The 27,017-nt window shown below is 49.3% G+C and overlaps 1 long non-coding RNA gene across 1 annotated transcript in view; it reads left to right on the forward strand.

Annotated features, from left to right (window-relative positions):
- LOC120375599 overlaps window positions 1–27,017 on the forward strand; it is a 323,633-nt gene that overhangs the window by 45,996 nt on the left and 250,620 nt on the right. Inside the window, exon 2 of the long non-coding RNA XR_005586660.1 lies at window positions 21,969–22,125. This is a non-coding gene — a long non-coding RNA (uncharacterized LOC120375599). The remainder of the gene's footprint in view (window positions 1–21,968; window positions 22,126–27,017) is intronic.

The following is a 27,017-nucleotide window of genomic DNA, read 5'->3' on the forward strand; positions in this document are numbered from 1 at the left end:
CTGCTCTGCAGGATTGGCTTTTTCTTTTGCAAAACAACAAAAATCAGTAGGAAGAAAAATGAAACGAGTTTGATTTCTGGCATCAGTGGAGAGTGGAGCCCTTCACTGTGAAAGAGCAGATTGTTGCTGTGCTGGTGCATGTGCTTTGGGTGAAGCTGGCAGCAGGACCAGAAAGCTGCCTTTTTATTTACTGATTTCAGAGGGAGTTGTTTTATTTCTCAGGCTGCACTTTCTGATGCTTCTCCTCTGGAGGCCAGGCTTTGAACTGGATACAAAATGTGTTTGGGGGCCTCGGGCACGTCCCTTACTGAACATTTGACCACATCGCCACATCTCAGTATGGACCACCCCAATGGCAATCTCGGCCTCTCGGAAGCAGGGGACTGGAATAGCAGGAGGCCTGCGGGTCAGGAGTGGGGCGCGTTAGCAGAGCAGTGTAGCGTGTGCCATAACTGGAGTGATGAGGGACACGCAGATTGGTTAGGAGTCAGGCACATCAGAAGAGCTGTGGGGCAGCTTTTTACTGGCTCATCCCAGCTGTCCCCCTTCTGCAGAGAGCTAACAGACTTCAGTCAGTGGGGCTGCCAGTCTGGCTACTCTCCTGCTAACGCCACAGGAACAGTCTGAAGAGACCCTAATAAACACAATTCAGAGCAGAACTATATGGGGCAAAACAGCACTAAATGCAAAAGGGTTTTTCTACATTGGCTTCTTTTGATTATGATTCTCTTTTTCCCCCCTCTCCTGGCCAGTGCCAGGCAAGTTGATGAATTATCCCAATATATATTCTGTCTGGAAAGAAAACACATAACATATATATCTTTGACAAGTTATTATTCTCCCTTATCAGAATTTGTGCACATCCAGCCCCGCCATAACTCACCCTTTGCCTAGCTTTTGTAACAAGACAAGGGAAACGCAGCAGATTCTTAAAACTCCTGCTTCCCCAGGCACAGGCCTGACAAGTCCTGAAATAACTTCAAGGAGTTCAGGACTCTGTCTGCCAGCGCTGGCGTATTCCAGAGTAACTGCGGAGTAATTGGAATGCTGGGTAGCGTGCGTAGGAAGAACAGCAGCCAGAGCTCTCAGACCCAAAAGGGGAAGGAAGTGCAGAACAGATTGGGGTGTGAATGTCGAGGTTAACCCTTGCTTTGATTTAATGATAACACAGATTTTGGATTCATGGTTCAGGGCTTAAGCCAATTAATAACTACTAAGATCAGCATGAGCCCTACTTATGCGAAGGAGATTACCTCACCTTCCTCTGGGCACTGACTGAGACAGGACACGGGACTAGATGGATGCCTGGAGTGCTCCATTTGGGCAGTTTCTGTGTTTCTCTGGCTTCACAGGGGCCGCCTGAGGAGTAAGCTTTTCTCATGACGTGTAGGGCGTATCATTTATGAAGGCAACTGGGGCCTCAGTCACTGCTGCCATGGCAGGTTGTTCACCAAGACAGCAAAACATCTGAAGCAAGGCTGTGCCAGGGGGAAGGGAGATGCACAGGTCCATGAGCACCTCAGGTAGCCCTCCCTCCCTGTCTGATGCCACTCCCCGTCTCCCTTACCAGGGCAGATGATAAATGAGAGGTGAGTTAATGTTAGCGCTCTGCGTCTGGCCAGAAGGATCCTGATTTGTCATATTTCCAGTGGTGTTACTGCATTTTCCTCAGGGGCCAGGCTTCAAAATAGCAGGGTCCCTAGTTTGGAATATAAATTGGGCATCTCGCAGCACCATTTGCAAGTCAGGTGCAGTTAATGAGGGTCTGCCCCGGTGGGAGTGGGTCTGGACCAGCTGTGGTCTCTGATGGGAATGGTCCCATCGAGCTGAACTCTTGGCAAATGGAACTGGCAGCTGGGAAATGAATCCTGCTGGGAAGTGCGCTATTCGTTTGTTACTCCTGCTGGAGCAGAGTAAAGGGAGCCGGGGCTGTGGCTAGGCTCCGGGGAATGGTGTTCCCCAGCTAACATCCCTCCCCCAGGAAATCCTTTCTGCAGGGCAAAGACCTGGAAGGATGTGAAATTAACATGTCAAGTTAATTCTGAGCCTGCCTCACCTCCAGCTGATCCTCACAAATCAAATTTCATGCCCTGAGCCAGAGGCGTCAGTGACTGAGATGGGTGTGGGGGAAGGATGCCGGCTGGTGCAAATGTTCCAGTGGCAGAGAGCCGTACTACTGCTCCAGTACGGTTTGCACACACAACTCCTGGCAGCTGCACGATCAGTTTCCCTGCAGCTGAGATTCTATCAGGCCTCTTTAGACCTCATCCAGCCAGGCCGTTTCTACCCAAGGCCTGGACTAGTTTGTATCCCCAGAACCTCACCCATCGCTGGCCTCCTAGGGGTCCTGCTCATGTTGTTCGTTCTGCTCAACGCGTGGGAGTGAGCACATCATCCTGTGCCATTGCCCAGGGACAGGCCTGCTTCTCCCTCACTCTCCTGATGGGCCGCTCCAACCAGGATGATGGTGCACGTGCCTTGCCCTTTGTAAGGGCTACTCTATAAATCACTCTCCCCGTGCCATCCGCTCTGTGGGGGGCAGGAGCTCCCTAACTGCACCAGGGACTCTTCTGCCTCGGTAGGATGTGCGTGGAACTGTGGCTTCCCCGTTGCATGGGTCAGGCATGGCGCCGAAGGAGTTAAGGACACATGCAGGCGATGACAGCAGAAACACTCAGTGCCTGACACAGCTCCAGGTTCCGCTTCCATTAGTAGCAGATCGAGGCCAATTAGCTCGCTGTGTGTAAGTGATGTGAGACAGACGGCGGCACGGGGAAGGCTGCCTGTTCCCTGGAGGACCGGTGACAGGAAAGGTCAGAGTCTGCAACAAGCCAGGCAGCTGCGCCCCATCTGTAGCAATGCTGCTTCCTCTTCTCTTCAGGCCTGTGACCCAGGAGGTGCCAGTGGAGTGGCTGTGGCACATGCCCGCTTCCTGCCCCACCAGCGGATGGCGCCGTGCTCTGGTGGCTCGCGTTGAGGCAGAGAGGTGGTATTTCTGCAGGCAGGAGATGGGCAGGTGCACTGTGTCACTGGCAGCCTGCAGCCGCTCAGCCCTATCTCCGAGGCTCTGAAGGGCGGGACTGGCCTAAGGCAGGCTGGGTATGAGCTTTCCTGCCCTCCAAGCATGCACAGATCTAGCTCACTCCTGTCCTGTCATACGCCTTCGTGTTCCAGTCCTGGGACCCTCCACAGATCTGCCAATGCACCTCAGTGCTATCCACAGCTCTGCCTGCAACCCAGAGTCCTGGATCCCCCAGGAAAAGCACCATCCAAGGTACCCGAGTCAGAAGAATGTACCCTACCTGCCAGGGGCCGTGCTGGCGCACACACGTCATTGCTCGGTGCTGCCGTGTCAGACACCCGGTAGGATGGTGCTGTGTAGATAGCGCATTCAAGCACTTTGCGGCGTTGTTCCAGTGAGTGTTCTCAGGTCTGAGCTAGGAACGGGAGGGACGGGGCCAAAGGGCATCCTGGGTAGCACTCCTTGCCCGAGTATCTGTAAGGACAAGATCTTGCATGCTTCCGGAGTCTCCCTGAGCCACTCAGAGGGATGGCCATAATAAGGGCTTGTACGTTTCTGTATCAGACGCACGCACGCAGGACCTATCTATGCAGGGAGACAAAGGTCTGTGGAGTCTAATAGGCCCCAGGGGCAGCACCCTGAGAAAAGGACTGGGAGGTTTTGAGGAAAATTGGCACACAGATGAGTGAGCAAACAGCTAGTTTTTCCCCCTGTAATCACAACCCTGGATTCTGAAATGAAGCCCAGCAGGAGGGCGATTCTGCCTGGACTTCAGAAGAGATGGCGTGGCTCTGCCTCGAGATGTGCTGCACCAGCCTGCGTCTGCAGCTAGGAATTCAGGGAGGGTGCGGGCAGGCTCTGTGTCAGCTCCCCCTCTGCACACCCAGCTCTGCTAACATGCCTTAGTCCTGACGTGCAGCCCCTCCTGGGCTCCCCACACAACTTTGCTGATGTCTCTCAATCCTAGACTTTCAGCCCCTCTGCTGTTCCAGTCCTGGCTACCCCATGTGCACGGTTCTGTCACAGCCCCCCACCACCTCCGGCTCTGCCAGTGCCTCTCCCTCCTGGCTACTGGTCCAGCCCAGGGCCACCCGCAAGCCCATCCAGCCAGCTGTGCCAGATTTTGAGGCACGCTTAGAGAGACCTGAGTCGGGATAGGAAGAGCTGGTCTCTATGCACATTAACTCTCTCACACAATAAGGGGGCTCCTCTTCCTTAGCAGGCAGGGACTCTGCACTGCTCCATGGCAGCTGTTGAGTAATGCAGGGGCTATTTCTCCTCTGGATCCTATGCATAGCTTTCTGCTGTCCAAGGGTGAGTCAGGGATGGTCTGCTCCTGCAGGCCAGGAGCCCAAATCCTCCATTTGCCCCCAGAGCAGGAATGCCGAGCAGGCTCCGATGCCCCTGTAAGTGCGGGCAGTGCAGGGACCCACAGCTGGGGGGGCGGTACAAGAGGCAGGGTGTCTTTTCCCTGGGACACTGAATATTGGGTCTTTTGAAAACAGAATCTGAGGGAAAGGGGCACTGCTGTGGTGCTGTTTGTTTCATGGGGGCACAGATGCCCTGCACTTTCTCTTGGGCTAGGCGGCTATTTCTTTAAGAATCTAAGATGTCCCCAGTCCGTAGCATGTTGCATCTGAGCATCTTAGAGAACATTCTAGATCTTAATGCCTACTTGAGAGTCTTGGTGTTAGCTCTCTGGGTAAACTGAGGCACAGTTTGGATAAGGGGTTAAAACAGCAGAGCCAGGGATAGAACCAAAAGTCCTGACACTCAGCTTCCTTCCCCGTCCACCCACTCAGTGCTAGACCATGCTGCTTCCCCTTGTGGTAGGCGTCCTCCGACCAACATCAGCGTCGCTATCCCTGTACCAAGGACAAGCCCATTGCAGCACAGGAGGCATGGAGGGGCTCCCGGAGTTGGGATTGCTCACGTGCTATAGAGACGCAGTGGGTGAGTGGAGTCACTGTGCTTTCAGTATTCCACCCACGTGTAAGTAGGTCAGTGGGAGCTGCCTGCTTGTCTCTTTCCAGGCCATGTTATTTCTATGTCCTCAGGGCAGGCTGGCTGCCTTAATTCAGTTTCTGGTCTTGGAAAGTTTTAAATCAGACCCTTAACTTTCATTTCTTTAGTTCCCAGCAAAAGGGAGCAACTTTCAGAGATCAGCGTCACGTAGCCCACCCTGTGCCGCTGAGACACCCTGGGGCATTGTGAGATTTGGTCAGTTAGGATAAGGGAACACAGCACAGTGGAGGCAGGAAAAGTTATCGGTTATGCTGAGGACCGTGATGCTCTTTGTTTAAAAGCTACCCCAGCCATTTGGTTTGATCACTGCCCTCCCACCACTTGTCCAGTCAGTCCCGAGCAGCAGACCATCACCCTGCCTGTCTCTCTGACCCCTTCTTTTCTGTCAGCCACCTTCCTCCAGCAGGGGTTTGTGTGTGTGTCTATGGAGTCCTGCCTCTGAAATACGTGGCTTGGCCTCAAGCAAGGATTCTGCACAAATCTCTGGGCTCAGGACGCTTCCCGGGATACCCCAGTGACAGGAATTTGGGGGATCTCTGACCAGCTCAGTGTGGGGAGAGCAGGAAACAGTCCCCTTGTGTCTCAGGGAACTAAAGCAGGAGAACCAACCACTTGCTAAGTGAGGTGACATTGTTATGCCTGGAGGGTCCCAGCTCTCCGTGTCCATCTGGAGGTTATACCCATTGCCCCTGTTTTTAATTTTCTCCTCCCTGCCAGAGTTGTGTCACAGCCAGAGCACTGGGAGCCTTCCTCTGAGCTCTGTGTTCCTGCTCCCAGGGCTCCATTTGCTGTTTCCACAGCACACCCACCTCCTCTATCCTGATCCAGGGCTGGAAACCAAACCTGTCTCCAAGTAGCAACACAGAGCACTAACCACTAGGCTAAATTATACTCCCAGCTCCTACCCATCCAGGGAGTGGGCAACTGGCAACCCCATGCAGCACTAGGAGCCAGCCTGGACTCAACCCCCTTTTAATCAGTGAGGGTGAAAAATACAGGGCACCAGAAAACCAAAGAATGTAGATACTTATCGCTGCCTTATCAACTCCAGCTCATTCCAGATCTCTGTGGAAAACATCTCCTTTCCCTCTTGCTTCCCCATCCTAAACAACAGGAGGGGGGAGTGGGGCATTGTCTGCACAGATCATGCCAAGCCTCGGGGTGTGTGAAAGATGCTCTATTGCTCTGGAATAATATTTAATAACAATTAAGATTGTTTCATTGAGAATCCGGATGTATAAGTGATGTGTTAATGTGCATGTGTATTTTAATATGGATGCCCCTCTCTCTAGCTCTGTGGATATATTTGGGGCTATATAAAACAAATCTCTAGTTAATGTATATTATGGGCCAATTCTGCATTTTCTGGGAGAGGACTTAGAACAGCATTTCCCAAACTTTTGAAAGCTGCTCTCTCCTTTAGGAAAATGAAACACATTGCGGTCCCCCCCCCGCCCGGCGCACAATTCATGTGCTATTAAAGGTCCACCCATGATGTTGGACCTTCCTAATCTCCTCCTGCTTCTCCCTGATGAACAGTGAAATAGTTAACAATGCTGATGTTTAAACAGTCACCTTTGCAATTCTGAATTAGCACCCACTGAAGTGGACAGGGCAGTTCAAACCTCAAATCCTGTTTTAGGCTCTTTGCAAACTCAGGCAGAAATTGCTGCATCAGTTACATTCCGGTCCTGTTTTGAAAGTTTTCTTTGCAATTGTAACAACTGGAAACTTGCTCTTTCTTTGAAATGAAGGCTGAGACTCTAGAGAACAGCTGTGGGGGGTCTGTACCTCCTCTCAGCTAGCCCCACATGTGTGGAGATGCTGGGCTAGCAGGCCCATCACTATCTTCTATGAGGGTTTTTGTTTTTTTCTGCATACTAAGTGTCTCCCCATCCCAGGATATGCAGATACATTCTTCTCTGTTCAGCACCGTCTCGGACCCATACAGCAGAGGGTTTTTTTCATTGTACAATTATTGCTTTGTCACCACTTCTTTGGAAGGGCATTGAGTCTTGTTTCCAGCATTGCAATGGCTCTTGATGTTATGACATCACTGGTTGGACTTAATCAAAAAGCCAAAAGGCCTGATTTTCAAGGCAAGGTCAGTTGGAGCTGCTGGTGCTCAGTGCCTCTGAAGATCAGGGTTCAAGTCCTCGTTGCCCCTCTGGATCTAAAAAGAACATCTATTCCCTGAATTAAAAGACCAGATTCATTCATTCAGAGACAGCAGAAAGCTCCCAAAGCCTTTCTGTTTGGTCTAGCCGCTAGAAGGGGTAAAAGACCCACAGTATATTAGCACGGGTTGTATTGGCCTGATGCAGCTGGGTGTCTTTCCATTGCAATCAATGGGGTCTGCCACTGCCCCTCCCCTGGCCTGGTCTGCTGTGCCCATGGTGGTGGGAAACGTGGGATGCTACAAGCAGGTAAGCTGGACTGGTAGGAATGGTTCCGGGCAGTTCTGCCAACAGCTGCTGCACGAGAGCCCCATAGCCATGGAGTTGAGCAGAACAAATGGAAATTAAAATAATAAAGCAACCGAATAAAAGAATGCACCAGGCAGGCTCTTTGAAAGGCATCACGAAGGCCTGGGCTGTGGGACGCAAGCCCAAAGCTACCCACTTGAAATAGTCACCCAGTTCTCCCATTAACATTGCTTATTGGTCCATGCTAAGTGTAACTGACAGGAGGTAATGCTTTTCCTGCTCGGTGATCAAGCTGTGATGAGCAGTGTGATGGGGAAAGGAGGCTGTGCATGCCCTGCTTGCTTGTTGTACTCTAGCAGGACAGATGTGCATCCAGATTTATCCCGGGAAGCTCTTTGGGAAGGAGAGGAGATGGTCATTGCAGCGAGGAAATCTGCTCAGGTGGCTCCATCTGGAAGCTTCACTCCCCAGCCTCTTCTCTTTGCCCTGACAATACCACACACACTTCCAGAACCGCCAGTCAAAGGGGAAATGCTGCTCTAAAGCTTCCCATTCTCTGTTGCTGGGCATTTGATGGAGACAAAGGCTGAGCCAGGAAGCTGGGGTCGCAGTCCCCGGTGCCCTGTATTGGCTATTCCGGTATGGGTCCATTGCAGAGATTGGGATCTGGTGCTAAACTGAAGCTTCTCTGTGCATCCTGGCTTCTGATTACTGTCTCCTCCTCCCTGGTGGACTTTGCAATGGTACTATTGCCTGACAGGCATACAGTGCGCACTGAGGAGCTGCCTGCCGGCGGAGAGGCCAGTTTGTTTGGAAACAGATAGGTGTTGAAGGCCCAGCAGCCATTATCTCAGGCTGGTCTCTGTGTTAGGAGATCGGAGCCGGTGTCCAATACAGGTGCTGTAGCTGCCCATGGGGGCCCTAAAGGGAAATCTGTAAGGGACATCTCCAGGGGTATTTCAGCTCTCTCTCTGGGAGACCTCCATAATTCATGATTCTGGAGGCTGGCTTGGCGCAGCGCCCCAGGGCAATCCGGGAGCTGTCTGCCCTGCTGCTGGGAAATCACTCATTGTCATTCGAACATCGGCTACCTCCAGAAGACTGAATTGTCTGGCGCCTCCTGCCACCGAACGAAGAGGAGGCATCAGGGGCGCGTTGCTGAGAAATGTCAGCCAAGAAGACAAAGGCATTGCTACTCGTACACGTCAAGGGTAATCATGATAACAATTACCAAGACAGGCTGTAGCTGAGCGGGTCAGATCAGCTGGCAGTGTCTCTGATAGACTGCGAGGCCCAGGGATATTAGAGCGTGCAGGCCTATTTACAGCCCTGCTGCCCGTGGGATGCTCGGAGCTGGCTAATGACTCAGGGACATTAACATTTATTTCCCCCAGAAAGGAGAAAAATAGCAGTCTGTAGAATACATGTTTAACCTTTCTGTTGCAGCTGTAAATTCTTTTGTGGAAGATCCCTGACCAGGAATGACTGGGACAGACAGACACACCCCTTTTGTAAAGCTGTCCTAGTCATGCAGCTGGAGCTCATGGCTCTTTGACTTGGGGTTAGCTTTATTCCCAGGAAGCTTTATTTTCTGTCTTTGGTTTAGCCCACACAGAGGGAGTGTTGTCCAGTGGTCAAAGCAGAGAACCGGCCAGCAAGACTCCTGGACTTTAGCTCTGGGTCTGCCACTGACTTGCTGTATGAAACCTTGGGAAAGTCACCCGACTTTCTCTGTGCTGTAGTGTCCCCATCTGTAATATGTGGGTATTCACCTGTGCGTGTGCGTGTGTTATGAAGACTTTACTCATTAATACTTGTAAAGTGCTGCGAGACCCTGGGATAAAAGCGTTCTGGAGCAGTTCATGCTGTGACATTATTTTACCTCTTGGACCAAGATCCAGGTCCAGATGAGGGACCCAGGCAAGTCAAAGCCAGTGGACAGGAGTTTTGTCACTAAGCCCGGCCCACGGTTTTAGTGGATAAATTGCTCAGGAGGAGACCAGGGCAGAATGGTTTGAGGGGAAAAACACCTGGCTTCAGGTTTTGCTACCAACCAGAACCTCAGGCTAGGTGTGCTGAAGGTCACAAAACTTGCGTCAAGTCTGGATCACCGAGTTGCAGTTCTAGGTGGAAACCAAGAGCAAGTAGGTAGCTTTGATCCCAAGCTGGGCAACAGTTGTCCTTGTTGGTTGTGTTTCACTTTGAGATTTCTGGGTTCCAGCCAAAGCCTAGCTCAGGGGATGCACAAAGTCACCCAAGGTTCTCAGGACCAAACTGCTGCATTTCACACAACTTCACTAACCGGGTTGAACTGTTCCTCAGCCCAGGAAGAAATCGTTCTATCCACACAGGGTTAGGGTTGTTGGTTGGGATTAGCCCGAGTTTTCACACAGTTTCCATTAATACTTGTTCCGTATGCATCATGGTCACAACATTTTGCCAAGCAAAATGTACCCCTGAAGCTAACCTAGAGGACCATAAAGATTTGGTTAGTGGCTTTAAGCACTGATATCCTCATTGTTTATAACATGAGCAACTGTGACTTGTCCTAAACAACCCCATCAGGCTGGGAGGTGTTCTGAGCCCCACGTTACAGAGAGGGAATCTAGGCACATGGCAGAATAAGGGACTTGCCCAAGGTTACATTGAAAATCTGTGGCAGAGCCAAAATTTAAACCAGATCTCCAGGGTCCCCATCTGATGCTCTGGCCACTAGACTATGCTGCCTAACTGAAAGACAAGAAATTAGGAAAATTGAACTAGGAATAACAACCATAAGGACAGGCAGAACCTTCTGGTGTGTGTGTGTGTGTGTGTGTGTGTGTGTGTGTGTGTGTGTGTGTGTGTGTGTGTGATTCATTACAGCAGATATCTCTCTCTCTCTCTCTCTCTCTCTCTGAGCTATATTTGCTTAAATGTTTAACTTATTAAGATAATAGCTGATCTATCTACAATGGCTTGAAACATGTTCTAAAAGGACTTCTGCAGCAAAAGTGGTTAAGCAGCTATGACATGATTTACTAAACGACTCTGAATGTGCTTTTAGTGAGATGGAAATTAATGTAGTGAATGGAAGGTTAATATATATGTATATAAAATATTAGGACATTTCATAGATTTTTAAAGGCCAGAGGAGAACATTACTATCCCCTGGTCTGAACTCCTGCATAGTACAGGCCAGAGAATTTCACTCAGTGATTCTTCCATGAAGACCAATAAACCTGTGGCTGAACTAAAGTGTGGTGTTTAGGAAGACACCCAATCTTGATGTAAAGACTTCAAGTGATGGAGAATTTACCACATCCCTTGGTAAGATGCTCTAAAGGCGCCATGAACCACTCTCCAGAGGCAAAATCCCAGTGGAAGAATGAGGCATGCCCGAGAGTGGGGTTGGGCTGGGTTTGTATTTCTTTCTCTCGGGATAGGTCCCACATGAAAGCTTTGGCTATAATTCAGGAGGATTGTGGTTATTGTTCCATGCTTTATAAAAACATTTTTATTCTTTCCTAGACGTTAGTTTCTACTGTTCTTTGGTAAGACAAGACCGTCTACGTGAGTCTGGGATAGATGCAGCAATCAGGCTGAATACCTGACGAGCAGAGCACAGTTGTTTTTTTGTTTGTGTCGGTTTATTTTTAATAGCTGCTGTGCATCCATGTTTGAGGGGAAGAGAAGGAAAAACCCCAACTGCTATGGCAGGAAAGCAGAACGTCTTTGTAAATATCTCTGTAGCTTAGCCGGTGCAGGCCAACATGGCTCCTGCAAGTTGAGTGTGACAGTGAGCATTGCTCTGATTTCCTGGATCTGGGTCACTAGGGAGGGCAGGCAGGAAGGATCAGGTGTTAAACATTCACTGAGAGCCCTGAAGCTGCCTGTTCACCCAAGAACAGGTACCGCACAGGGCACCTGCTCTGTGTTTCTCCTCTGCCAGTGTGCCTCACCTCTGAGCTGGAAGGACCAATGGAAGCGAGTTAATTCTTCCTGGCTATTCACTCCTGAGGGCCTGTTGCATGGCGCTGGTTTTTGTGGGATAGCACAGGGGCTCAACATCTCCTCCCCAGCCCCAGGTGTAGGCAGGATTGCGCTAACTTATCTCAGCTGCGACAAACCCCTAGGGGTCACTGCATCAGTCAAGGATAGCCAGAGTTCTGTAGTGCCCTTACTATGCCCCTGGCACACGATGCACCCCCGGCACGTGCCCCTGACCTTGAGGTGTGTGAATTGGGGTGGGGTTGGTCTGGCACAGCCAGCGCTAGGCCACCTGGGAAAACCCTGCACTCGGGGTGTTCTCCAGTGCTGGAGATCCTCTGTCTTGATATCACTAAAGCTGGAGAAAGGGGCTCATCGGGCAAATAATTGACTCACAAATCTTTAGCATTTGACCTCTTCCAGAGGCTTGTTCTCTTTCAGTTGTAGATTTTCCCTCGTGCATAGGAAATGCTTTTGGGCAAATCTGCAAGAAGACAAACAAAAAGAACTAGCTTAGAAAGGAGCTAGCAACTTCCATAAGGAGTGGCCCACCCGTTTGTATTCCTACTCAAAATGTCACTCCCCAATTCAAAGAGTGGTTTGAACAAAAGCATCTGCCCTGGCACAGACATGCAACACATGTGGGCACATTCCAATCCCTGCCAACCATCTGGCATGCTCAGCATCTGTCCAGATCCTCCGTCGTACAGGACCCGTCGGAAACAGCCCCTTGTGAATCTCCATTGGCAAGCGTGCATGGGAACAGAGTCAATTCTGAGTCCAGATGCTGGATTTCACAGCGGCTCCGTGTGTTTGATCACAGCCTAGTGTGTGATGTAAGCAAGGACAAGAAAACCCACCAGCTTTGGGAGCAGACTCAAGTCTATGGATGTGTAAAGAGCGTGAGGGGAAGGAGAATGAGTCTGTAATCATTTCAGGGGGAAATGCTCCTGTTCTCTTCTGTCCCCACATCCCTCCTCATGCGGCCTCTAGCCCCTATTAGTCCCTTTTTACGGGGGGGAGGGGGAATGGAGACAGAGATTAAATGATGTGTCCAAGGTCACACAGTGATTCGGTGGCAGAGCTTGGAAATGAGCTTAAGGTCTCCTGAGTCCCACTCTGGTGCTTTAATCACATGACCCTACTTCCTGCACTGCCCACTAGTGCTGCCTAATGCCTGCTTTGTGCGGTCTTCCCCAGCTGCCCCAACACAGCCTTTGTGCAGCTGCCGTGGGACCAGTGATCATAGGGAGAAGCAGCAGCCCACGTGGAGAGCAAGAGGTGAAATACCTTTGAGTGCCCCAGTTGACCAGCTACCATCCTGAACTCCTCCCTTGGGACCCATCCCAGCAAAGATCAACTGGGCAAAGGAAGCCTAGGACCTTCTCTTGGATAAAAGGAATAATTAACAAACACAAAACCGAGATTGAAGCATGGGGGAAAGAGACACAATATTGGCAAATATTTATTTTCTTTTGTTGGGTTTGCCAGCCAGCTGGTGATGCTTGCAGATATTAGCATATTTCCATCAAATACGGAGCTGCAGGAACTAATGGAGGAGGCAGAAATACCAGCAGCAGAAGAGCTCTTTTCCTGACAGTGCCAGACCTGGAAAATACTGCACTGCTGCTCATTCAGTCTTAGGCCTGCATGTTCTGATGGGTCCATGGAACAAGCCCTGATGGGCAAGAATTGTGCTGGTGTGGAACGTGCCTGTATCTCCATCATTGGCCTTGTTGATAAGACTCTGGGCTGGGACTCACGAGCCCTAGATTCGGTTCCTGGCTGTGCCACTGACTTCCTGTGTGAACTTAGGCAAGTCACTTAGTCTCTGTGCCGCGGTTCCCCATCTGTAAAAAAGATAAACCTTCTCTCCCCGCTATTTCCTCTGTTGAGAGTGTTGGATCCAGGACTATCTGTTATGGTGTGTTCACATGGCCTAGATCAACGAGCCGCTCGGTAGAGTCAGGTGGGAATTTTGTGATGAAATAAGTTTTTTGTGAGGAAATACCAGTTTGTCAAAACAAACAACAAATGCATTGGTTTGGGTAAAACTTTCATTGGGAAGGTTTCCCAGGTCCAAGATGGAATTTCTCTCTATGTAACATGCTAAGCAAAGAGAGGCGCCCACCCCCACCCAGAACAGACGTGATTATTGGCGATTCTGGGGCTGGTTTCCCTTTTTTTTTTTTTGTGTGCAAAAAACAAGACGTTTTCAAACGTTCCATTTTCATGTTGATACAGAACAACAACAACAAATTTCAAAATCTTTAAGTTTTTTTCTTTCATTACACGGAAGTCTTGTTTTTCAGCCAGACCTCTCTCTGACCTCAGATGGCGACTTTCGGCGCTATGATCAGTTCATTCTTCCACCTTGGGCGTGGGTTCTTTCCTTTCTTGTTTTTGTGTCTGCACAGGTGTGGCGATTCTGTGCACGTATCTCTGGGTACATCTGTGTGCACACATTGCAAATACAGATGGTAGGAGTGTGCGTATGCATTTCTATGTGTGTGTGTGAGGTATAATGCAGGCATCTGTGCTCAAAGCACTGGATAACAACAACCAGCCATTCTTTGCTAAGCTAACATGGAGCTAAGTCCATCTCCAAGATAAACACGATTCCATTGTTCTGTTGGTTGGTCAGCCGAGGGGCATTGGTGGGATGGAGTTTGGGGCGGGGAGGGTTGTCCCTGTTTTCTGTACCCTGAAAATCAGAGGCTATTTGCTACTACAGAGGCTTCATTTTGCCAGCTCTGCCCTCAGATCCTATCAGTAAAATTATATTTCTGGATAGGAAAGCTTGATCTTTTAAAGATGCTGATAAGATTTGTGACAGAGAAAGGCATGAGAAATGAAGAGGAACATGCGAGGTGCTTTTTCCCCCCTTCTTTTTCTGGCAGCTATCTCCAGCACAGCCTTGCAAGAAGAAAAGCTTGTGGGCATCTGTGCTTTATATTCCCCTTCCCCAGGGGCTTATCAATATGCGGTGCCTGTTGCCTCGATAAAGGGTCTTTAATGTCTTTGTGCCTTCAAGGTTACCACAAAAGTTCCATTTTGCAAAGAAAAGCCACATTGTTAAGGTGCAGCCGCTTGTCTGGTGCCAAGTCAAGGGGAAGCTCAGCCAGGTTTTCCTCTTCAAGCTACCCACGTCTCAGCAGGTGGCACCTTAAATGCAAATCTCAGCTGAAGAATCTGGATGAGCTCCATGGAAGCTCCAGGGGATTGGTTGCCTGGCGCTTTCACTTTATTTGTTTTGGGCTTTTTTTTTATATGCTTTAGAAGGTTTTGTTCTTCCTCTCTCTCCTCATTTGAGTCAGAGGGCGCGAGAGAGAGAGTGGCTCTGTAGCCTGGTGGTTTGAGCACTCACCTGGGCAATAGGAGACCCAGGGCCCAGTCCCCCTGCTCCTATGACTCTCCCCCTAAATCGTGTGTGTAGTTGCTTCAATAGGAGAGATCGAGGGCACCACAGAATGTCCCCTAGCCCAGCGGTCTGAGCGCTCACCTGAGAGTTGGCAGTTCCCTGATCACCTCCATCTCCCCCTCGGGTGGTAGTGGTGGGAAAATAGTTCTGAGGCAAGTCTTCCTCCTCTGTGTGACTTTTCAGTGGGCACCCTCTGAGCAAACCTACAGGGTTTAGGGGGACGGAATGCCTTTCTTCCCCCCAGGTCCTGCATCACTCCGGCTTAGGGCCTCCACTCTCAAAGATGGAAACACAGGTGCTGAGGGAACCTTGACTGCAAAAAACTATAGGTGCAGAGTGAGTTGAGGCGCCCACAGGGTTCAGCAGGAGTTTTGTGCACTGCAGTGGTTCCAAAACTGGGCCTTGGGGGGGCCTGTCCCCTGTTGTGCATCCATGCTTGAGTTGTGTCTCTGTGGCTCAGTTCCCTGTTGCACTGGTGGGGATAATGCATCATCTTCCCTCTTGCCTTCCTGTATTCTCTAGTTAAACTGTCAACTCTCTGGAGCAGGGAATGTCTCTTCCTATGCGTCTGTGCAGCTTCTGGTACAAGGGCATCCCAGCCTTGGGTGAGGCTGCTAGGCACAAATGTACTACAACCCATACAGGGCAGAGGAACTGGGGAAAAGCTCCATATCCCACTGCCCATGTCCGGGCCCTCGGCTGCCTGGTCCTTTTAGAGCTTTTCTGAAGCAATACCCAGATATTTGCTCTCATTTGCCGTTCAGTGCCAGCTGAACTGGTCTGGATAAAACAAACCTCCACAGAGCATCTCCCAAGCTCAGGCTAGCCCTGCAGTGGTCCTTTCTCGAGGTTTGAATCAGGGCTTGTCTACTAGATTGTCAGCTCCACGGGGCAGGGTCCATCTCTTTGTTCTGTAATGGCTCCTAACACCAGGGGATCCTGGCCCACAGCTGGGGATGCTGCATGCTATTGCTGTGCCGCTAAGAAATAATAATAATAATAATAATAATAAAAATATTTTATTAAAGCTAATGTTAAAATTATATAATACACAGGTTGAGAAAAGAGTGTCTGTATGTCTGGGTATACTGCTCAGATTATCCACAAATACAAAGTTTGTTTAAAAACTCATACAATACATATAGTGCACAATCTGCAATAACCCAAATTTAGATAAATTTAATGATACAGTTTAGATATAAGAATCCGAATACTCAGGTACATCACTCATGAAAAGTTATATAGAGAGTTGGTTGTAAAAAGCAAATATAGAAATAAGTGTGGATTGTCCCTCAGTAATTGAGCATTTAGGATGGGTTGTCCCTTAGTAGATAAAATCCACCAGAAAAGTATTTCAGTTACTTTCCGACTTCGCTTCTCATCGGCACTCCAGCTCATCTCTCCTGGTATTGCTGATGTCTGGTGATGTGTTCTAGGTAGATGTAGATGTCCCTCGACCATGTGATGGCAATCGACACCATGAGTTGCCACATCAGCAGAGCATAGCATTGACCAATTCTGCTTTCCCACAACACTCGCTCGTTACTGGGTTCCCACGTGCTCCATGGGCGCCAATGATCAGTGCATGCGTCTGTCTGAACTTGGTAACCTCTAGCTCTTAAGGTGTCAGCCAGAGGGGCGTATTTCTCCACAGTTTGAGCTCGGGCATTGCAGAAGGCTGGGGTCCTGTTCTTGAAGGGCACTGTGACGTGCACCATCATGATCTTCTTCTGGTCCTCGTTAGTGATGACGATGTCTGGTCGCAGTTGGCTGTTGGTTCCAGAGATGGCGAAGTTCATGGCCACCTTCCCTATGGGTAATAATGAATAGTACACATGGAGCTTTTCCAAAAGAGCTGTTCTGCTTTAAGGTCACACCTTACCTTACTCCAGAATGCCCTGCATGTGTAGACAAGCCCTAAGTTAGGCTAGTCCTTTCCCCCACTGCTTTTAATGTATATGCTTTGGATCCTGGCTGGGACTGAAAATGGGGAGCACCTCAGTAGCACATGGGAAGACTGTCGTAAGATTCCCACTAGCACAGTTCTGCAGGCTCAGTTCAGCGTGTACATAAAAACACTCAACTTTGGGGTTTTTTAATCCAAAACTGAACTCCAGCTGAACTTTGTCCCTTCAGAGACTTGCCCCTCACTAATTACCCATCATTTGTGCTGATGAGGATGGGCTCTTAGTGAAGTGAATCCAACCCACAATAGGTTGGCTCAGTGTCATTGTGCTTATAATATTGATCATTGAGAGCAGTGAAATAGCATTGAGGAAAATCAATTAGTTGAAAATCCTCATTGGTAGAAACCCAAAGGTGCTCATAGGAACGTCGGAGCTTTGCAGCTGGGTCGTCTCTTCGGATGGGGAGTTCGGCAGGTTGGAATTGACGTGTGTTGGCAGAGCTGTATGGGAAAGTGAGTGCTCTGGGCCATTCAGTGTATGAGCATTAGAATCATTCATAAATTTTGGCATTTAAAAAAATTCTCAAAATCCATTTTCTGTTGTTGTGGGTCATTAACCTTCTTGTATCGCCAAAGAGTGGGGAGATAGCTCAAACCAATGGAAGTTGAAAAGCAGACCTGTTAGTACGACAATAGCAAAAATATATATACACATAGACCTGCTCTTAACGTTGTTATGATGGCAAATATTTAGAGAATAAAGGAGTCAAATTGCTTAGCATTTCAGTTGGAATCAACAGACTTTCTAAGGCTGGGATTAATTTGAAGAAATTTACTAGCAGTGTTGTGGCAGATAAAACAGTTTGCTTATTTCACACTTGTATGGCCACCTGCTACGAACTGTTTGTTCAGTTTCAACTTCTTTAATTAAAATCAACATAAACCAGATTGAAAACATCCCAAGAAGGGGATGGTTGATTTGCTGGAGGATATTTCAGAAGACATGCCAAAGTGGTTAAAAATGCTTTCTCCTTTGAATTAGTGTGCATTGCTGGGTGTACGTGCACATTGGTGCATTTAATTCTCTGGGTGACCCTATGTGTGCCGTGGTGTGAGGTTGTGATGTGCTGTGAGTGTCTGTGTGTGCTGTGACATAGACATTGTGACTGACTGTCGTGCAGCGTGTAATGCTCTCCTTGCGCATCTTGTGCTGTGTGCGAGTCTGTGTATGCACACGACAGTGCTGGAATGTTGTGACTATGATGCACTAAGATGGATTATTTGCTTGTAATGAAAACCACTGCTAATGCTTAGGAGGTTACATTAGCGTCAGATGATCAAACCACTGTAGGAACATTACTTGATCTTTCCAACCCACCAGGAGGCTGGTCAGTATATGCACTGTTATCCCAGTTGTACAGATGAGGGAACTGCACAGAGGTCGATTCATTCTTGCTCTTAGACAGCGGGCGTTTTCTAGACTGCGGGCGTGTTCTAGACTGCAGGATAGTAAAGGTGAAGATGCAGCATCCACAAGTTAACACATTGGTGCTTTGTGTAGCAGGGTTTGGGCTGCAACAACTAGTGCCTGGGACCACTTGTGCTTTTTGTCCCGCCCCACCTGCCATCTCCTCCCTGCCCCATGGTGGACTCTGCCAGCCCCTGGAGCAGACATGCTCGTTTCAGACCGACGCTCCTCTCTGGCTCCAGGAAAGATGCTGATTTTTTTTTTAACCAGGTTTCTCCTTCTGGCCCGGCAGCACTTGCCTTTCATTGGTGCTGTACGACTCCGTGCAGCTCTGAAGCTGGCCGTTTCAGGTGTTCTGTAGTACCCATGCGTCTGATGGACTGGAGAGAGGACGGCTCCCATTGCTGGAGAAGTCTGCTTATGCGGGAGGGGTCAGTGCTTGTTGCTATCCGGTGACTGTGTCTCAGCCCTCTCACCTGTCATCCCCTCATCTTGAAAGCCAGTTTGCTGTACTTTCTTTTGACACGCTCACCAGCAAACCAAGGACCCACAATGCCTGCTCAGCCCTGAACTCTCTTATGCTGCTAGGGGCTAACAAGGTACCATGTATCGGCTCCTTTGTTGAGCTGATTAGAGGCCTCCTCCAACAAACATCAAAGCTTCAATTAACACGGGCCGCTTGCAGCCCTCTTGCAGAACTCTGATAAGAATAGAATTTTCCCTTGGAAAATGGATTTTGATTTAGTTGTGTGTACCGCTCAGTAAATGACCTACTCTCTACAGTGGCAAAGCGATTCCAGGGACAATTAGGGTGCTCGCTGGGAACCGGTTATCTGAAGCCAGCAGCCACGCTGCTATTTAGCTGCCTAATATCCCAATGGGAGGGGCAACAAAGTTTAAAAACGGCCTCTCCTTTCACCCCCTTTTGAATCTGCAGGAGGAGTCTTTGTTACTGGGCGGCTTTTTATTAGAAGGCTTTTCCTCCCCAGATTTGTGTGTGGCCATTTGCAGCTCAGCAGCGCTGAGCACAAAAGGTGGGTTTGGCTGGGATGGTGGGAAACCTTAACATCGGGCTTCACGCTCTGTTCCTTTGCGTCCCCTGCTGTTGGGTCCCTGGAATGGGAGCTATTGAGCAGTGATGAGCTACAGGGTGGGCCGGACTCTTTCCCTCCCATGCTGGTCTGCTGTGTGGCCAGGGAGGGAGGGTGGGAAATGGACATCGGCGGTTCGGGATTGAAGAGATCTCCGAGGGCTTGGTCAGCAAAGGTTGCTGGACTGGCATAGCTGTGAGACTCGCCAGGGTCCTGCTCCTACCCGCTCCGGCTGAGGATGTACCATGTAGTATAACACTGCAACTGGTCTTCTCCAAAAGGCCAAGAAACAGCCACTGTGCCTTGCACAGAGAGGGGGGCTGAGTCCCGGCTCCTCCCCTGTCTGGTTGTTGGGCAGGCCAGAAGGTAGCACAGGTAAGCTCTGGGCCAAGCTACGTGTTTGTTTTTCCCAGGCCCACAGTCTGTTCTAGCGCCAGGGCTGTTCCAGGCTCCCCCTCATCCCTTCTGTCGGTCTTACAACTGCACCAAGTCACAGGCATTAGCAGGCGGGGCCTCTGGGATTCACTGGGGTCGGACTGTCTGGGGTGGGAGTCAGGACTCTACTCCTGCCTTCGCCACTGAGTCACCCTGGGTGGCCTTGAGCAAGTCCCTTACCCTCCCTGGGCCTCACTTTCTCCACCTGCTAAACGGACGTGGCTGTTGGCCCAGCAGAGTCAAACTTGTCAGCATCTGCTCAGCCTTCCCTGCCTTCGTTACTTAACATCCGCAGAGAGCTTTGTGGGTGAGAGACCCGCAGAGGGCAGCAGCGCTTTGATAGTCAGCACAACTTGGGTGACACAAAGTGTGTTCGCAGGGTCCGGGGTCTGGCTGGGAGCTGGCTAGAAAGGGAGGGGCAAGTCCTGGGTACTGTCCGGCATTCTTACTGCCCTGGGAAAAGGGCAATGCGCAGGGGTTACGCGGCCTTGTGTGTTGGGGCAGGGTTTGGAAGAGGAAAATACACCATGAACTTGGCTGTCCAAACCCCCAGTACCTGCATGTTCCTGACAAACTACCTGCCCCCTCCCTCTCTATTGACTCCCATTTATCCGAACAGTTCTGGGGTGGCCCAAGCCGGTTGGCTGAATGAGATTTGGCCATAGAGCTCCCCTGTCCCCCGGGGCTGGATGCGTAGGGATAGACTTGTAATCCACCGAAGAGCCCGGTGTAGGATGTTTCACAATAGCATCTCAATGGAGGATATAAAGCCACTTAGGGAACCTCTGCATGTAATTCATCCAACTGCCTGCATCTCCCACTCCGAGGCAGAGGAAACAATAGCAAACTCACAGCGCAGAAAGTTAATATAGAGCCAGACGAGCATTTTAACAATTGGAAAGGTGAAGAAAACCCCACCTCCCAGTCTCTGTGCTGGCTCTTGCCAGCTCTCGCTCCTGAGAGCCTGGGAGACTTAAAATACCATGATTGTATTGATTCAATTATTCTCTACAATGTAATACTCTGCATTTGTGTGATAGCAACAAACAGAGTTGAAAGACGTACAAAAATAAACGATCTGAAAGTTAATATGGCTGAATGAACAGCTCTGAATACGAGGAGAGAGAGGTTTGGTTTTACATTGTTAAATCAATAACGGGCAGAACAATGTCCTAACTTTCTCTAGAGACCTGGAGAGGACCCGCCTGAATCGATCACTATGCAAATTAATTAAATTCATGAAATCCACATTGCTGGGTAATTGATGCTTCTTATAATTACCTCCGACTTACGAGCTTTTAGGGGATTGCATTGATTCCGGCACAGAGAGAGAGAGAGGCCGGGTTCCTGGAAACACAGACACTGTGCCTGAGGTTGAAGGCTGTGTCAAGAGGTGGCAGTGGCAGCAGCAGCAGTATTTGAGGACACTTTGGGGGCACTGTTGCACCTAGAATGAGCCATGGCTGCCTCCTGAAGCTCTCCACAGGTGGATCCCTTAGGGAATAGCATGAGTGCACAGAGCGTTGATTTGCAGTAGCACACTAGTCAGATACGTATCATGGCCAAAACTCCCTCCTAGATCCTGCAGTGATGGGTGCCTTAGAAAAAAACCAAGAGGAGTAAATGAATACTGGATTCCTCCTCTGCCAACCCAGTGCCACAACCCAGGAGCTGAGCTTTGAGAAGATGCATCTGAAAATGCTGAACTAGCTGGCGCAGGAAGTTCTGTGCCAGGGATGGGGTCAGAGGTGAGGCTGTGGTGTCTGATCGTAGAGTTCTCATGGTTAGTGCAATGTCTTGCAGCACAGTTCTGTTGCTGTGCCAAATAACCAGGTTCTGAAGGGTTGGTTCTCCCTCAGCCAGACAGCGATGCTCACGAGGTTCTAGTCCCCTGGGGTGAGGAGGCCAGGGTGTATAAGGACTTTAACACATCCCAGGAGAATGCTCCCGGGGATGCTCCACCTCTGCTGAGGTCCCCTTCACGCTCCGAGTGCTCGTCTCTGTGGGGAAGATGTTGTGGTGAGCAGACAGGTTCTGAATTGGTGCCAGCGAAACGGAGCCCATAAATTATGGCAGAATTGTTTTCTGTCTCACGGGGCTGGGAGGAGGTCAGGTCTCTCTTACCCAGAGGCGCTAGTTTGGCTTGCATTATGGCACACGCTCACCCCTAGAAAATCAATGACCCATGCAACATCTGCTTTTCAGGGAGCTTCTTAACCCAGGGACCCTGCTGCAGGGTAACACGGCTGGATCCACAGGTGCCTGCTACTCTTTATGCCTGAAAATTAATAGAGACAGAAGCAGAAGGCAAAGCCAGTGGGAAGGGGCAGCGTTTTCAGCCAGGATTCTTCATCTGCAGCAGGTCAGTGGCTCATGGGGCTAAATAGATTTTTTTTTGACTCTCTCTATATCTCACATTTTATAGGGGCATGGACATGGGCCTGACCCAGCTGAATACATTTCACCTGATTTAGGGGGCAAGAGCCAGGCTGCAGGAGGCAGCAGGATGGCAGTAGAGGGGAAACCGGAATTTTTAGAGGTTTAATTTTTTTAAAGTTATTCTAAATCACTACCTGTCAGTCAAGGTGCAACCTGGTATGTTGTAGCCTGAAAGGCACTCTTATAGTCATGTACATAGCTTTGTTTATAGTAGGACCTACAATAACAGAACCAGTTTTGGTATGTGTATGATATCTACTGCCTTGAAAGATCACTTTAAAGAAAAAGCTACTTTTTCTAAGGCAGGAGACAATGTGGAGCCCAGCCCTGCTCTGCAAAGAGGCCTCATTACCTAGCAGGGCAACCTTTGGTCTATTGAAAGCTGTGTGTGTGAGACACTTTCACTTGATTAGTATTCCTTGTGCTACGCACATGTGATTGTTAGGACGAGCGACTTTCAAAAGCAGAATGGAATCGCTGCAGAAATAACAAGGACCAATTCCTCTTTTATAAGTTTGTTCTTCTCATTCAGGCTGCTGGCTGTTATCTGAACAATACGCAGAACTGCAAGGGGAAAATAGAAAAGGCCCAGTTCCAATCCCCCATTCCATAAGTGGGAGTTGTGTGTACGACTCTCTCCTGTGGAATAGGAGGTTTTGTATGCAGAGACTAGCTGAGCTCAAGAGTGTTCTTCGGTGGGGAAGAAAGACTTGTCTCCCTCAGCACACATGCAATCGCACCACAACACACATCTGGAACAGGCACAGCTGGATAGCACTGCCCCCTTTTCAAAGGATCCACTCTGCTATTGTATGGCTCAAAAGACCTCTCCAGAGGTTTTCAATCTGTGGACTGAGCTTTGATAGTGAATGCATTCAAACTTAACCATGCCAGGAAAGAAAGGGAACTGGTTTAAGCAGGGCCTGATTTTTCTTTTTCTCCCCTTGGCGTGCCAAGCGGTTCCTGACTGATCGACCAGAACAAAGATCACAGCGCTACCTGCGCTGTCTGGGGCTTTCATTTTAAACAGCCACAAGAGTTTTCATTTGGGATTATTGCTTTTATCGAAGGAAAGGCAGCAGAATGCAGTCAAGCCTAAAACAAAGACGGTAAATCACTAATGGACATCAGTGCTCTCGTTAGAAACAAATTTGTCACATGTCAATACATAAGGAAAAAAGTAATTGATCCCAGCATTACACAGTCCTGCTATTTATACGGTGCCAGAGGTGCTGCTTGGCAGACGCGTCTGACATGAGGTCCCTGCCCCAACGATCTTCAGCGGGTGTAAATTGGCAGAGCTCCATTGATAGCAGCAGAGCAACAACAATTTACAGCAAAGGAGGTGCTGCCTCTTTGCTGGCCCACTCTTTGACCTGTGAGGAGTCCCATTGCTTGGTAGTGGGATTTCCCACATGAGTGAGCTTGGCAGGCTCAGGACATAATTTAGACAGACCATGTAAATGAGTGTAGAGAGGAAGAGACATGGGGCAAGGACAGTGAACGGCTCTCAGGAGAGCGTTCTGGTCACTTGTCTGGCTACACTTGCACTGTTCACATAGCGTATTTGGTGTCACGTGGTATGACATGGGGCAAGTGAGGGGCAGCCCTTGGGAACCCTCTGTCAGGAGCATCGTGCAGCACCTTGCACTGACATCTCAGTCCAAAGATGGACATTTTGATGTTTTCTCTAGTTGTTAATACACAGGGGGCGGGGTGGGGGGCAGCATTCCACCCTGTTAGTGCCCTTCAGGGAGAGACTGGTCGTTAGTTTCTGCTGACTGTGCATGGCTGTGTACGCCTCTTTAGATCTCACCTTGAATCCTTCAGTGCTAGGGCATGGCCTAGTGTGTAGGGCACTGAACTGGGAGTCAGGGGATGTAGATGCTATTCCCAGCTCTGCCACTGACCTGCTGAGTGACCTTGGTCCAGTCACTTCACTCTCCCTCTCTGCCTCAGTTTCTCCTCTCACCTGTGCTAGTCTTGTCTATTTAAATGGGATGCTGTTCAAGGCAGGGGCTGTCTTTGTGTGTCTGTACAGTACCTAGCACAGTGCGGCACCTTGGCCTCAGCTGAAACCTGTAAGTGCTACCATGATACAACCAATACTAAGGAATGTAGGGCAGGGAAGAGAGGAGCAACCTGGGCAGAGTTGGGCCTGGGGCAAAAGGCAGCTGGGGAAGGAACCCTAGGTGCAGCAAAGTGCAGGGAGAAGCCTTTGGCACTATTTGTGTTTCCATAGTGCCTAGGAGAACTGGTCATGGACCAGCACCCCCTTGCACTTCATCTGCTGCCGCTCCTGTACTATTACTCTGGAGCTGCCTTTTCCTTCATAACCACAGCCCCTGTCATTCTGGAATTGGAATTTTGTCTGGAATTGGCTGGGGATTCCAAGCTCCCGTGAAGTGCCCAAGGACCACACTGATGGCCAGTAGGGACGTACCTTTAATAGGCAGGTCAGCTCTGGAATGCACATCGGGATTCTGCAGGATGACGGGCACTAGAGAAACAAGCATGGTGGCTGTTCCCAAGGGGCTGGGAATGAGTGAGAGCCCTACTCCTCTCACAGCCATCCCCGGGAGCTCGTGTGGTGGGGGCTGCGGGGCGAGCATGGCCCTGGGTGTGTCTGGCTCTGCAGTGGCTGTCTGGTGCTGGGTGTCCGTTTGTTAGCCTTCCTGACAAATGGCTGCAAGGGGACAGGTTTTATCGAAAGGGATAACAGGCTTACACAGCTTATTATTTAAGAAAAAGGGACAGGCAATTGAGCTTTGCAGACTAATTAGATTAAGTTGATGAGCTCATCAGTAATGTGTGTAATTAAGATCAGGAGCTAATTGTGGGCTGTTTGGTGCCCTACATTAACCCTGTTGTCCCTGGCAAAGCATGGCCTGGTGGGGATGAATGGGAGACATCAGGGCTTTGTGTGGCGATCAAAGGGAGCTGTCCAGCCATCTTTCTAACAAAGCATGATGGAGGCTGCATGGAACCGCGGTGTAGCAAAGAGAACAAGTGACCGGCAATCGGGACACCTGGGTTCTATTTCCTGGTGCTGCCCATGACTCACCATGTGACTGTAGGAAGTTGCTTCCCCTCTGACTCAGTTTCATTCTGTATAAAATGCGGTAATAACATCTATGCTCTGCATGAGGCTTAATTAACAAGTGTTTGCAAAGCGCATGGAGATCTGGAAATGAAAAGCGCTAGAGGGAGGCAAAGTGCTCACTATTGTAACATTACCGGGGGGACGGATCCTGGGAAACCCTCTCTCCTCTTGCAGGCCCTTGTGAGCATCATGTACTCCCAGCATTGACTAGCTGGGCCTGCAGAGTGAGAGCCTTTTGCCCTGGCTCCTGAGCAAGGGAAAAGCCCTTTCCTTTGAGCAGCTACAGAAGGATGGAGGAGATGTTTTATAGGGATGAAAGAGGCCTGTTTGTCAGAGGTTGTTGGACCCACATCTGCACTTTCCTTCTAAACCACGCTATAAATGCCTTAAATCGATGTCTTGGTGCTGATGTCCTTAGAGGAGCTGTCAGGTTTTTTTACCCACTTTTCCGCCAGTGCAGGGAACCAGCTGGGCTAGGAAGGGCTAGTTGGAACAGGCAGGGTTGGCAGATTTTCACACTGTGGCAAATCCAAACCACAGCTCTTACCCCAGGCTTTTCCACACCCCTATCATGGGTATGTTTTATCTTACTTCTTAGTATCTTTTCCCCAAGTGACCAAGATGCCAGTAGAAAGTGCCAGATGAAACAGAAGTCTCTATTCACACTAGCTGTGTGAAACTAGCAAGGTTTGGTTTGCGGGTGTTCGCAGAAATATTTCTAGTTTTCAACCTCCCTCAACCCCTGTTTCACTTTATTTGCTTTTTCTGAAAAAGAAAATTGGTTATTTTTTAAAACTCGCAGCCGCTGACCTGCCCTCTGTTTTGAAAGCAATCATCACTCCAAAGAGCTAACTCTGTCCTCATTCAGACCCCGGTGTGGTTTGGTTTGAAAACTGAAGGGAGCACAGCTGAATCTCCACACAAATGGGTCTGTTGTTGAGTTTGTAACAAAATGTGAAAAAAACTTGAATTTCAATTTATTTTGCACATTTCCTGTGAACATTTCCTGCACCTCCACAACAGGCTGTCTGGACAGTGACAGGGCAAGCTTCCTCCTTCCTTACCATTGATTATTTTTATTATAATAGCATAACAATACTATAGCAGGGCTCCCATGTCATTTTTTAACTCGACCTGCTAGCTACACACTCCTTCATCTTCTCTAGGATTTTACCTCGAGTTAGTTAACTTGAGTTAAGAACACACATTTTTCCCCTAACGATGACACAGTCCTAGTGAGAGACTGGATGAATTCATCCAAGAGAAGGTAAAGGGGTGATTTTCAAGGTCTCCACGTACGTAGGTGAGGGTGTAATTTCTGATAGTAGAGGGCTGTTCAATGTAGCCGGAAAAGGCAGAACAGGGACCAGTGCTTGGAAGCTGACACTAGAAAATTCAGATGAGAAATCAGGTGCACATTTAACAGTGATGCTAAATTATCCATTGAAACTGTTTACAGAGTCTCCATCCCTTGGCATCTAAATCAAGACTGGAGGTATTTTGAACAGGGATGCTATAACTCAAACACAAGTTCTGGGCTGGGTGCAGAAATTTCAAGCCTGTGTTGTGCAGGAGTCAGACGAGATGATCATACTGAGCCCTTCTGGCCCTGTGAATAGCTGCGTTCCCAGGGCAGTGCTTTAGCCACAAGACCATCCCTTCATATCCCTCATTTCTTGGTCTCGCCTCCCTGACAAATATTCTAGAGTTCA

This window comes from Mauremys reevesii, linkage group 12 (genome assembly GCF_016161935.1).
Source record: "Mauremys reevesii isolate NIE-2019 linkage group 12, ASM1616193v1, whole genome shotgun sequence".
NCBI classification, from domain to species: Eukaryota; Metazoa; Chordata; order Testudines; family Geoemydidae; genus Mauremys; species Mauremys reevesii.